The following is a 14877-nucleotide window of genomic DNA, read 5'->3' on the forward strand; positions in this document are numbered from 1 at the left end:
ATAATACTCAGTAATGCACAGCTAATATGCAATAGCTATATCATAGTATACAAACTATAATCAATTATTATTAAATTATAAATTATACAGGTGATACTCTCCTTATGCATAACATAAAATATTCTAGGAAAAATATAAATTAAGTAATAAATAATATTGAAAACGTCGAACAAAATATAATGAAATTTCTTTGAAAAATTTACTTATAAATAAAAAGTTATAACCGAAAAAAACCGAAAAAAAATTTAACATAAAAAATTAGGTTCGGGTTTTGATCAGGTTATTTAAATATTTGAAAAATGGTTTTGGTTTAGGTTCCGGTTTACAATTAACACAAGGTTCCCGGTTCTATAACCGGTTATTTTCGGTCCGGTTACAGTCCCTGCCTCAGACTACAGTCATTACATAATTATTCAAGAATATCAAATATTTATTTTCTTACAATACAGATTTTATCGCATGTGACAAAGTGTATCGCGAATCACTATTTCAAGAAAAGGGTCCCTGATTCCGTCCACGCAAGCGCGCATCAGACGAAGAATATTGATCCAGAACTTTTACCCTCTTTCCGCTGAGTCATCGCCTCGCGCTGTTGCGCGGCTATTGGTGACAGCTTCGTCACTCGTCAGTCGTCTTCCCATGAGAGGTGCATAACCAAGTTGTCGTGTTTACGCCTTTAGCGTACGCCATGTTCGCACAAAAACCTTTCGTTTTGGTACGACGCTTTCAGTAAAAGTTTACATCGCTCAATATTTTTCTTGCCACATTTACGGCGTACGATCGTTTGAAGTCTAATCGACGTGAGTATGCTTATGAGATATTATTATAACAATATTAATCCATTTATTTGGAAGTTCCGTCAATCTTTGTCGCAAGAGGATGTCAGTGCGACATTTGTTTTCTCTCTTCCCCACGCACAATAATATAGCAAATTTATAGAGAACCAACCATATTGTTTTATTACGTCTTTTAATATTAGTGTGAATTAACCTATTATCAAATTTTAAGCTAAGAACATTACCTGTGTCCCTACGTTGGCTTTTTTAGTATAGATATTTTAATTTTTATACCATTTATAATCATTTTGAAATTGTAATAATTTAGACGCATATAACTTGCATAAAATGTAAAATATCATGAAATAGCCAATAGTTAGATAATAGGTGAATTCACTCTAATATTATTTAAAGTAATAATACAGTGTTGGTTTTTCTAAACGTAAGTTTGCTATGTAGGTTTGGCGTGGGTTAGAGGGAGAAAACAAATGGGGTGCGCTGAATCTTTCGCCGATTGTCGATATTGGACGTATATATATATAATATAAATTGTATTATTGTCATCGTTCCTATATTATAACAGTATACACATACTGCGCGACACCGTCGCCGCTGCCCCAGCTTCCGTCACTCATCGCTGTTGCCGCTGCCACCGATCAATAAATACGACGATGGATATATATTTGCCAACCCCACACCATCCTTCAGCTTGACATCGGGACCACCACCACCGATCGGGCTGATGTGAGCACCCGCCGATCGGCATTGATAAGTCGTAATTTTAATATTATTATATATCTAAATTATACGATATTATTGTTTTGAATCGTAGTAAAATATACATATTTACATGTATGTTGTAGGTACTGTCCGGAAAAACGTATTTGTTACTCGTTAAACTACTTTATTATTATTTATTACAATTAATTACAATATAATGTACTTCACGATAGTTATTAGTCATTTTACCTATGTCTTAACATGCTTAAATTACGAAGTTATACTAGCTCATAATCCGTGTACGGTGTGAGTTGTCGGACTAATTGTAAGAGCTCGACCCCGTAAAGATCATTAGAAAACTAATTTATAAATTAGATATACCTATACGTTATAATATAACCACTATAAGAAAATATTCAACTGTCCCCGAAATAATGCAATGTATAGGCTTAGGTCTAAGGTACATATTAAGTAGCACCTAATTTTTAGATATATTATATCTAATATCAATAGAGTTACTGTAAGTCTGTAAATATTAAATATATTGATCATAGTTCTAGCAGATCGTCTCTTACTGCATAACATGATGTGTGTGCTGCAGTATAAAAGTCACACACCTGTGTTATGCAGCAGAAGATGGTGTATAAACCTTCACAATCGACGACCGGTGTATCGCTGACCAACACATCAGTAGCCAAACACCATTTGAGCACAGAGCTGAAGCCTAATTCTTTGAGTGCTTATAAAGGTGCAACTATAGGGTTACTATAAATATTATGTATAATTATGAAAGGTTTAACAGTCCGTCTTTTTATATTTAATATGATGTGGGCGCTGCAGTTTAAAAGTCGCACATTTCATGTTAAGTAGAAGGAGATGGTCTATAGAGCCTCGAATGTCAACAAACTGCTCAACACCTGTGTATCGCAGACCAACACCTCAGTAGCCGATGCCCTACCAAGGAGCTGACACCTAATTCTTTGAGTGGTTATGAAGATGCAACTATAGGTTTACTATAAATATTAAATACAATTATGATAGATGTAACAGTCCATCTTTTTCAACGAAGCATGTTTTGGGTGCTGCAGTTTAAAAGTCAGACATTTCATGTTACGTAGAAGGAGATGGTCTATAGCGCATCGATGGGCAACGAACTACTCAGCACCTGTGTATCGCAGATCAACACGTCTGCAGTAGTTGACCTGACTAAGAAGCTTATACCTAATTCTTTGAGTGCTTATTAAGGTGTAACTATAAGTTTATAATAAATATTAAATATGATTATGAAAGGTTTAACAGTCCGTCTTTTTATATTTAATATGATGTGGACGCTGCAGTTTAAAAGTCGCACATATCATGTTAAGTAAAAGGAGATGGTCTATAGAGCCTCGAATGTCAACAATCTGCTCAACACTTGTGTATTGCAGACCAACACTTCCGTAGCCGATGCCCTACCAAGGAGTTGACACCTAATTCTTTGAGTGGTTATTAATGTGCAACTATAGGATTATAATAAATATTAAATATGAATATGAAAGGTTTAACAGTCCGCCTTTTTGTATTTAGTATGATGTGGGCGCTACAGTTTAAAAGTCGCACATTTCATATTAAGTAAAAAGAGATGATCTATAGAGCCTCGAAGGTCAACGATATGCTCAGTACCAGTGTACCACAGACGACACCTCCGTAGCCGATGCCCTAACAAGGAGGTGACACCAAATTTTTTCAGTGGTTATGAAGATGCAACTATAGGTTTACTATAGTTATTAAATACAATTATGAAAGATGTAACAGTCCATCTTTTTCAACGAAACATGTTTTGGGTGCTGCAGTTTAAAGTCGCATATTTCATTTTACGTAGAAGGAGATGGTCTATAGTGCATCGATGGTCAACGAACTACTCAGCACCTGTGTATCGCAGATCAACACCTCCGTAGCAGTTGACCTGACTAAGAAGCGTATACCTAATTCTTTGAGTGCTTATTAATGTGCAACTATAGGGTTATAATAAATATTAAATATGAATATGAAAGGTTTAACAGTCCATCTTTTTGTATTTAGTATGATGTGGGCGCTGCAGTTTAAAAGTCGCACATTTCATATTAAGTAAAAAGAGATGGTCTATAGAGCCTCGAAAGTCAACAAACTGCTCAACACCTGTGTATCGCAGACCAACACCTCAGTAGCCGATGCCCTACCAAGGAGCTGACACCTAATTCTTTGAGTGGTTATGAAGATGCAACTATAGGTTTACTATAAATATTAAATACAATTATGAAAGATGTAACAGTCCATCTTTTTCAACGAAGCATGTTTTGGGTGCTGCAGTTTAAAAGTCACACATTTCATGTTACGTAGAAGGAGATGGTCTATAGCGCATCGATGGGCAACGAACTACTCAGCACCTGTGTATCGCAGATCAACACGTCTGCAGTAGTTGACCTGACTAAGAAGCTTATACCTAATTCTTTGAGTGCTTATTAAGGTGTAACTATAAGTTTATAATAAATATTAAATATGATTATGAAAGGTTTAACAATCCGTCTTTTTATATTTAATATGATGTGGACGCTGCAGTTTAAAAGTCGCACATATCATGTTAAGTAAAAGGAGATGGTCTATAGAGCCTCGAATGTCAACAATCTGCTCAACACTTGTGTATTGCAGACCAACACTTCCGTAGCCGATGCCCTACCAAGAAGTTGACACCTAATTCTTTGAGTGGTTATTAATGTGCAACTATAGGATTATAATAAATATTAAATATGAATATGAAAGGTTTAACAGTCCGCCTTTTTGTATTTAGTATGATGTGGGCGCTACAGTTTAAAAGTCGCACATTTCATATTAAGTAAAAAGAGATGATCTATAGAGCCTCGAAGGTCAACGATCTGCTCAGTACCTGTGTACCGCGGACCAACACCTCCGTAGCTGATGCCCTACCAAGGAGCTGACACCTAATTCTTTGAGTGGTTATGAAGATGCAACGATAGGTTTACTATAAATATTAAATACAATTATGAAAGATGTAACAGTCCATCTTTTTCAACTAAACATGTTTTGGGTGCTGTAGTTTAAAGTCGCATATTTCATTTTACGTAGAAGGAGATGGTTTATAGTGCATCGATGGTCAACGAACTACTCAGCACCTGTGTATCGCAGATCAACACCTCCGTAGCAGTTGACCTGACTAAGAAGCGTATACCTAATTCTTTGAGTGCTTATTAATGTGCAACTATAGGGTTATAATAAATATTAAATATGAATATGAAAGGTTTAACAGTCCATCTTTTTGTATTTAGTATGATGTGGGCGCTGCAGTTTAAAAGTCGCACATTTCATATTAAGTAAAAAGAGATGGTCTATAGAGCCTCGAATGTCAACAAACTGCTCAACACCTGTGGATCGCAGACCAACACCTCAGTAGCCGATGCCCTACCAAGGAGCTGACACCTAATTCTTTGAGTGGTTATGAAGATGCAACTATAGGTTTAATATAAATATTAAATACAATTATGAAAGATGTAACAGTCCATCTTTTTCAACGAAGCATGTTTTGGGTGCTGCAGTTTAAAAGTCACACATTTCATGTTACGTAGAAGGAGATGGTCTATAGCGCATCGATGGGCAACGAACTACTCAGCACCTGTGTATCGCAGATCAACACGTCTGCAGTAGTTGACCTGACTAAGAAGCTTATACCTAATTCTTTGAGTGCTTATTAAGGTGTAACTATAAGTTTATAATAAATATTAAATATGATTATGAAAGGTTTAACAGTCCATCTTTTTGTATTTAGTATGATGTGGGCGCTGCAGTTTAAAAGTCGCACATTTCATATTAAGTAAAAAGAGATGGTTTATAGAGCCTCGAATGTCAACAAACTGCTCAACACCTGTGGATCGCAGACCAACACCTCAGTAGCCGATGCCCTACCAAGGAGCTGACACCTAATTCTTTGAGTGGTTATGAAGATGCAACTATAGGTTTACTATAAATATTAAATACAATTATGAAAGATGTAACAGTCCATCTTTTTCAACGAAGCATGTTTTGGGTGCTGCAGTTTAAAAGTCACACATTTCATGTTACGTAGAAGGAGATGGTCTATAGCGCATCGATGGGCAACGAACTACTCAGCACCTGTGTATCGCAGATCAACACGTCTGCAGTAGTTGACCTGACTAAGAAGCTTATACCTAATTCTTTGAGTGCTTATTAAGGTGTAACTATAAGTTTATAATAAATATTAAATATGATTATGAAAGGTTTAACAGTCCATCTTTTTGTATTTAGTATGATGTGGGCGCTGCAGTTTAAAAGTCGCACATTTCATATTAAGTAAAAAGAGATGGTCTATAGAGCCTCGAATGTCAACAAACTGCTCAACACCTGTGTATCGCAGACCAACACCTCAGTAGCCGATGCCCTACCAAGGAGCTGACACCTAATTCTTTGAGTGGTTATGAAGATGCAACTATAGGTTTACTATAAATATTAAATACAATTATCAAAGATGTAACAGTCCATATTTTTCAAGAAACCATGATTTGGGCGCTGCAGTTTAAAAGTCGCACATGTCATGGTTCGTAGAAGGAGATGATCTATAGATAACGTGACCATACGTCCCGCTTTCGAGCTAAGTGTCTTGCTGTCCCCAAAGAACCTAAAAATGTTCCGCTTTAAGAAAAGTCGACTTGTGGTAAGTATTTATTGATCACAAATCACAATCATACATTATTTATACTGTATAGACGAATAGTATAATTACAATATATATATATATATATGTATTACGTAAAACACAAAACCCATAGTCCATAGATAAAAATGGTACAAAAATAAGTACCTTATTTTTATTGTCGCTGCCACCACGTCAACTGCGGGAATCGGCGATAAATGGAATACCTACACATAATATTATTATCTTAGTTGTTCCGTTGCCTTGTCAAGCGCTGTACCTCGAGTTAGTAGACGTTCTTTACGACTTTACGTGATCATTTAGTTTTTAAAATGCCCAAACGCAATTGTACATGTAATGATAAATTAAAAACCAAGTATCCGTTTGTGAAACAAAGAAGTGATCCCTCCGACGTCACTTGTGAAAAGGGTCGTACAGATTTTAGTGTTACACATGGTGGTGCTGGTGATATTGAAAAACATTTACGGTCAGAAAAACACAAATTATCCGACCATGCTGCTGCTTTAAGTTCATCAATGCTCAAATTTTTCAAAAACACGAATTTACCTTCTTCTAAGGATTTTGAAGTTGTTGCAGCAGAAGCCACTTGGGCTTACTGTGCAGGAAAGTCATAGCTTTCGTTCGAATTATTATGCATCAAGATTAATACAGACATGTTTCAAGCAAAAATTTAGATGTGCTCGCACTAAGTCCTAGGCTATTGTTGTAAATGTTTTGGCGCCTATGGCAATACATGAGTTAAATGACCATCTCCGTAAAGCGAATTGCATTACTTTATTAACGGACGCTTCATTCCAGGGTTCTACAAAATTATTCCCTGTCTTAGTTCGTTACTTTTTACCGTATGAAGTGGGAGTGCAAGTAAAGATTTTAGAATTTCAAGAGCAACTGGGTGAAACATCAGATATAATTGTGGATTATTTAAAACAAGTATTGACTAAAAATGAACCGACGTCAAAAATTGTTGCGTTTTGTGGGGACAATACTAACTGCAATTTTGGAGGAAAAAATAGAAAAGGAGTTAATAACGTTTATGCAAAATTGAACACCTCTCTTGGAAGGACTCTCATAGAATTGGATGCGGAGCTCACATAATCCACAATGCAATTAAAACAGCTGCAGATTGTTTACCTGTTGATTTTGAATGCATAATTGTAAAAATATATTCATTTTTTTACATTTATAGCGTTCGTGTTGAAGCTCTTAAAGAATTTTGTAATGCAGCTAACACAGAATACAAACAACTTCTGGGCTATAGTGAAACTAGATGGCTTGCGTTGATGCCTGCACTGGAAAGAGTTTTGAAAATGTTTCAGCCATTAAAAATTATTTTCTGATCATTGATAAATGCCCGAATATACTGAAAGAATTTTTTGAAAATCCCAGCTTTGAATTATGGTTGTATTTTATGCATGCACTATTAGCTACTTTTCATCAAGCTGTATTAAAGATCGAGGGCCAAAACGTGCAGTCTGCAATAGATGCCACAAATGAAATTAATCAACTTGTAATTATATGCTCACAGATCATTGTACAAAAAGTGCTTTCAAATAATAAATAACAGCCAGACTGTTGCACGTAGAAATCGGTCACATTTTATAAAACAATAAATTATCAATAAGAAAAAGAGACGAGTACGGTTTAAGCAAGCGCAGCACATTTATAATGGTAAGAGCAAAGAGTGTTACTTTCTTATATAAAAGGAAAGGTAAAGGGGGTATCTACAGCTGAAGGACGACCTAGTTTCGAGGCTCGCAATAACCCTTTGAAAAAGCCGCCTAACACTCTCTTGTCAGCATAGCCGTATATAGCCGTACCTCTCAGCAGTGCATGAGCACCAACCATCGACTGCACGAGCACCAGTAATCTCGTCAACAACCCCTCTCGAGTGCATGAGCACCAGACGGTAAACAGCATCCAAACCACAACTTTTCTACACCGAATTCTACGAGCGGCAACTGGACTCCTTGTGTTGAGCAATAATCAGTGTGTGTTCGTTATTTTGAGTTGTTTAATTTTAAATATTATTTCGTGTCACCTAAAACTGCATAGCGTAGGGACGGCTGCGAGTCAGGTAAGACTTTTGGTACAATAATTTGTGTTGATCGCTGGTATCACGCAGTAAAATCATTTGCTTACAACCTAACTGTGCGGTGTATTTGATCATATTCTCGAATCACGACCTCGAGAGCCCTCCGACGATCAGGAGAAAGGTAATGGCTTAAATCAGGTAATTCTAATATAACTATTGACAGGCGTCTTACTTATATTTATATTATTATCTTATACAACATTCCTCCTTTTTTTTGAGTTATTACAAACTTCAAAATAATTTAGATCAAAAACAAAATTCCCCACGCCACCCGTAATATAATGGTAAAATTACAAGAAACTGGTGATATCAATGAAGAAAACGTAAAAACTGCAGCGTCTAATTTTTATAAAACAAGCAAAGAATATTTGAAGCAGTGGTGTCAGTTCAACGAAGAAGTAAAATAATTTGAATGGGTAAATCTGAGAAAGGTTCCCTCGTGGGAAGTCGTACAAAAAGTGATGGACTTATTATTGAACAGAAATTTATTAGTAGCAGTCAAGACACATGAGTGTGTGGCGAGTTTTCACTAATTTCTAAGTATATAACAACTCAAAAAATTTATGACTGGAACACCGGGAATATACCTACTGAAAATCTTTGGGTGGAAATATTTACGCATTTTAATGCTAATGATCTCTCACATGTGAATTTTTCTATAATTGTAGAATACATTTTGTGTCTGCCAGGCAGTAACGCTCCAGTTGAAAGAGTGTTCTCTCTTATAAATAAAATATGGAGCAGTGAAAAAACTCAGTTGGGAGTCTGTGTATTAAAAGCCATTCTTATAACAAAGGGTAACATAAACAAATCATGTCAAGAGTTCCATTCATACATAAAAACCAAACAGGCTACTTTAAAGCAGATTTGTGGATCCGACAAATATAGAAAACCAGCCGAATAATATACTCTATTATTTATTTTTACATTATTATTTATTATTATTATTATTATTTTAACTACTTATTAATATATTAGTTCCGTTTTGCTGTTGCCATTTTTTATACAAACAGTTTATGTTTTTTTTCCAATAAAAAAATTGTTATTTTTCGCAAAATGATATGGTTTTCTTATTAAAATGTACAGGTGTCCCGCTTTGAAGAAAAAAAAAATATGGTCACGTTATCTATAGAGCATCGAAGGTCAACAAACTGCTCAGCACCTGTGTATCGCAGACCAACACCTCCGTAGCCGATGACCCGACCAAGGAGCTGAATCATCGCACCCGGAGCTGCTACTTTTCGATTATTTGGATTCTCTGAATCCAGAATCTGGTGACTTATACTTACCTCAACTTCAAAAAAGCAGGTAAGTGGATGTCGCTCTGCTGTACAATAGAGTACAAGTGGGTCATTATATAATGGATTATATTAGACTTGAATCCAATGATATAATATCATTGTATAAGAAAAACGATTCTGAGTAGACGGTTTGTCAGTCTGGAAATTTATATTGTTATGATTTATTTTAACATGTAAGTTAAATTAATGTTATAATATTAGAATTTTTTATTCGTTTCTATGGTGATATACAAAGCGTTAGAAATTTAAATCCCATTTTTAGCGTTTTTTCGTAATTTTTAGGTGGTTTTTCCCGTAGCATTAAAAGACTGTTGAGAAAATCGAAAAATGACCTCTTTAATGTACCATTTGATCCAATTTGCTAAAAAATAAGATACTATATGTTGAAATCGAAGCACTTCTTCTGGTAGAAATTTTTTATCCAGTATATAAAAAAACACCATTGTAAAACCAATAGCTTCCTCGCTCTGCTCAGAATTTAAAATGTTGTTTTCAATGTGTGATAATGAAAAAGCAAAAGATTTTCTGCATATAAAATGGTTCTTAAAAAAATTGAGTATTCTTTACAGAATGATGGCAACAGTTGTGGAGTGTTTGTGTAGTTGTATTATTGTAGTACATACAATCCAATGTTTTACTCAGAGATATTCAATGGAAGTTTATGTGAGTAATTTAAGAAATTCATTGCAGTATCGATGTTTGATGTACTCTGATAACACCAGTGAAAGATATATTATGTTTGCACAAAATAGGAAAGTAAATTTTACATGGATTAAGTGCAGTAAATATCAGCGAAAACTGAAAAGTTCATAATGTGTGTATATGTGGTATATGCTACAAATGTAAGACTAAAGAATTGAAAAATGAAAACTTAGTGTAAACTGGTGTAATATTTCACCCCAGAATATAGATAGGAATGCAGGCCATAATTAAAATAATATAAAAGTATAAAACAAATATAATAATCAATAATCAATATTCAACACTCAACAGCGCTGAATAGTGACAACTAACAGAAATAATACGTAATCACTAATCACAAACCCATTGGGATCATTCACAAATACTGTGGTTGGAAATGCTCAAGCTTGTTGACTTATAATTATCTAGTAGGTACCCAATAAAGTAATAAGTAATAATTGTGTTGTAAAATGATATGCCGCACACGATAGTAAAATACGCCGTATTGCCCGTATTATTATAAATAACTGATGTCTAATATTGACATAATCACGAAAAATTTTGGAACTGTTATTACTTTTTAGGTATATAAAATAATTATTGATCGCTGATAGATACATTGCTATAAATACATTGGTTGCTTGAATAATAAATTTCAAACAAAATAATACTATTATACTAAATTATATTATATAACACTGTTATTAAAATAATTAAAATTTTAATAATTCACAAGTAAACAAATTTCTAACGACAAAATTTTGGCGCCCCCAAAATACTGGCGCCCGGGGCAGTTGTACCCAGCGCCTCCACTAAATGCGGCCCTGGTCAATGGATACTGAGTATAGAGTAATAAAAATATTTTAAATATTTAAATTTGGTGGTAAGTAAGTATTTGTTATTTATTCAAAACCAATAGGATATGATATTTTCTTCCACGATACTAATATAAAGCGTTTTTATATTATCTATAGTGTTACATATTATCTATAGTGCCCTAGCGTTTCTTTTCTGTAGTAGGGGACACGAAAACAGGCGGCTGATTTTAGTGCTCCTAGTGGTGTTTTTTTTATAGGGTTATACCTAAGTTATAGTGATATAAACTGTTTTTATTTATTATCTGGCACGGACTAAGATATTATACTGGACCAAGGCATATATAAGAATATATACCTATATAAGATATAAATGTAAATAGATATTTATATAAACTTATTCATATCAACCCCCAAACCTTGTCGATACCAGTCCATTCCCTACACCTCCAATTTCAGCTTCCTTTTATACTCTCAAGACTTCTAAGTGCACAATTTTTTCAAGAGCCATTTTCCCAAGTCACGAAAATAATAAATTAATATCGTATATATTATTAAGCTATTTAAAAACTATTTAATATAGAAATACACTTACGAGGACGTGATACCTGTATGCGTTGTCTCCGTCTTACAAATGTACAATGTAGCAAAAAACTGTTTTTCGCGGTGTAGAACCACTCCCTTTGTATTTATAGTAGAATTGCCAAAAATCCACAACACATAGGGAACAACTTTATCTGATGGGTAATCGGAAAAAAAAGTCCCGAAAAAATATTAAGTTGTGCTTTGTATTTTAGTGTGTAAGTGTAATGAATAAAATGCTTGTACATATTATATATTTGTCATCTACCATAATAAGTAATAAATAATAGAAAAAAAAGTTTACTAGAAAATTTACCAAAATACTTTACAAAATACTATTTTTATAATGCAGTTGTACAATGTTGTACTTTGTACTTATTGTAGTGTGTAATGTATAGGTAGGTATAAAATAAATTTGTTATCTACCATACTAACTATCATAAGCCATATATTTTGATCCTATATTAATTTGTACACTAGAAAATTCCCCATTTCCGAACATCAGACACAGTCATGATATATGTAAAATGAGACTGTTGTCAGTCTTTTGGATGATATCATATTATAATATCGTATCGTATCGTATCGTTTATACGTTTGTTTTTAAATTTTATATATTTCGCAGTTTATAACGAGTTCAAAGAAGAATATCTAAAAAGAACAATTAGAAACCACAGAGCATGTAATAATCCACCTAAACCTACTTGTGGAAACGAAATAATTATTGAAGGTAAATAATATTGTAAATTTCTCTCCAGTTGATTATATATTTTATTAAATTGTATTTAATTTAATATATTTCACATAATTTTAAGTCATTAAAAAATACATTTTATTTTTTACACATATTTTTTTTTAATTTACTAGAAGAGTATCGGGAATATGGAAATGAAAGATTTTTGCTGTATGACAATGGCCCAAATTCTGATTCTGCGTAGCATTTTTATTTTTTTTATAGCATTTACCAACAATTTTTAATAGTTAAATGAAAAATAAACAAAAAAAATCCTAATGTTCCCAAACTTTAATTTTACTAATGTTATCCAAGTAATAAAAACGCTACGATACAGATAAAGTTGTTCCCTATGCGTTGTGGGATTTTGGTAGGTAATCACTATAAATACCGAGGGAGTGGTTCTATCCCGCTCAAAACAGTTTTTTGCTATTATATACATTTGTAAGACGGATACAACACATGCGGGTATCACGTCCTCTTGAGAAATACGGTTTATGTTTGGATTTAAATCTTTAGATCATATTAAACGGAACAATACGAACAATTTTTGAAGCCAACATAACTGTTGGACCTCAGTGATACGTGCATGCGCGTGGCTCTTATCATTAATGTTTGGCCCGGATTAATATAATATGATAAGCAGTTGCGCAAACGCAGATGTCACAGGTTCTGTAGTGCCTAACGAACGTCGATTACAAATATTTACGCAGGTAAACGTTTCGTTCGAAATAATGCGGATAACGTACATTTTGTTCGTTCGATTTCCTTACGCAGTTTTCGAGAATAGACCCGCTGGGGTCCAGTATATCTTAGTCCATGCTTTTCAGTCTATTTAACAGTTATTGTAGACTGTTGCCATTATCAAATATCATTTGCCTCATGAGTTATGACAAATTTGATGATAAACATAATGAATATTCCCATGACTAAGAATAGTTTTTTAACTAACTTAATTCATGAATAGTTCGTCGTTGTTTGCCTTTGCGCATTGAACTCGGATATCTGATCTATCGAGAACTGTCTGTTTTCTTTTCATCGTCTGCTAACTGACGAAGAGACCATTCATCAGTCCCGTCGTGGATTCGTCCCAACTGTGTGACACAACTCAAGACGCCGATCGTACGTCTGTTTTTATTTGTACGTCAGGTAAATAATTAATTCGACAACATATTATACGCAACACATTTACGACGCGATATTCGATTTGAATTTAGTACTATTATTATAAATAATTTTCAGTGACATTAATAATTGCTGTATTTTCATGTACCTAACCTATGTTTACTTTGTGTTTTTTTTATGTTCTTTAACATGAGTGTCTTTTGGCACTAAGCCTGTAATTAACAAACTAGGTTTAAGAAAAAATGTAAAAAGTTGTTAGTTAAGTCCGCAGCGGCCCCCACACGAGCGTGCCCATTATTCTTTGAAACAAACACTAATAACATTTTTAAAAAGGTGGGTAAGTGAATGTCGCTCTGCTGTACAGTAGGTTACAAGTGGGTCACTGTATAATGGATAGTATTAAATTTGAATTCAATGATATAATATCACTGTATAAGAAAAACGATTCTGAGCGGAGACGGTTTGTCAGTCTAGGTATTAGACATACCTATTATAGGTATACTTATCTATAGTATTAAAAAAAAAATTGACCTATAATTTATAGGTATTAATAATAAATTCCAAATTAATCATATCTTAATATCCATCAGGTAACGCGTTATACTATACATCAACAACAAACCGTGGTACTATCATAGATATATAATAGTATACTTTAGAAGTTTCAAGTACCCACAAATAATATTATACAATCACAACAAAATAACTAAAATAATTATTCCAGGTTTTTTATATGTAATTTCGTCCAAATTTGAAATTAATATTACTATAAAAATAAACTGTGCTTATGTATTTCTTAGAATTTTTGGCAACAGAATTAAATATTTACGTGGAATCTTGTTTTAAATTTTCAATCCTTAAATATAAAAGTTGAACATTTTATACATTTTTAACTACAAAATAATTATTCAATTTTAAATTTGATAAATTTTGTCAACATTTTAACTTCAAATGATTATAAAAAAAAATGTTGCCTATGTATTTTTAATATTTTTCAACTGCTATTGTAACAATGTATCAGGAGCTTTGTATTAATTTTTTACACTTTTTGGCCCAATAGATAAAACTTTATTGATATTTATAGAAAAAAAAACTAAAAAAATTGAAAACTTACAATGTCCGTAAACAGCTAAAAAAGAGTCAAATTATTTTCAAATTTTATCGTATGTATAAAATGCTAATATAAACATTCAGTGAAATTTTCAAGTTTCTACGGTCATTCGTTTTTTAATTACAACAAAATAGAAAATCGTTACGTAAGAAATCGAGTGAATATCAATGTAAAAATATGAATTTCAAACGCTCATAAAAATTTAATTTGAGTTTCTATAGACATTTTTTTTTTTTTTT

At 33.5% G+C, this 14877-nt stretch overlaps 1 protein-coding gene across 1 annotated transcript in view; it reads left to right on the forward strand.

The window, feature by feature from the left end:
• The first annotated feature begins 12900 nt into the window (after positions 1–12900).
• Positions 12901–14877, forward strand: part of LOC100572663 — an 8205-nt gene continuing 6228 nt past the window's right edge. Inside the window, exon 1 of the mRNA XM_016807371.2 lies at positions 12901–13551. The gene's annotated coding sequence lies outside the window, so the exon portion shown is untranslated. The remainder of the gene's footprint in view (positions 13552–14877) is intronic.

Source organism: Acyrthosiphon pisum, chromosome X, assembly GCF_005508785.2.
Source record: "Acyrthosiphon pisum isolate AL4f chromosome X, pea_aphid_22Mar2018_4r6ur, whole genome shotgun sequence".
NCBI lineage: Eukaryota > Metazoa > Arthropoda > Insecta > Hemiptera > Aphididae > Acyrthosiphon > Acyrthosiphon pisum.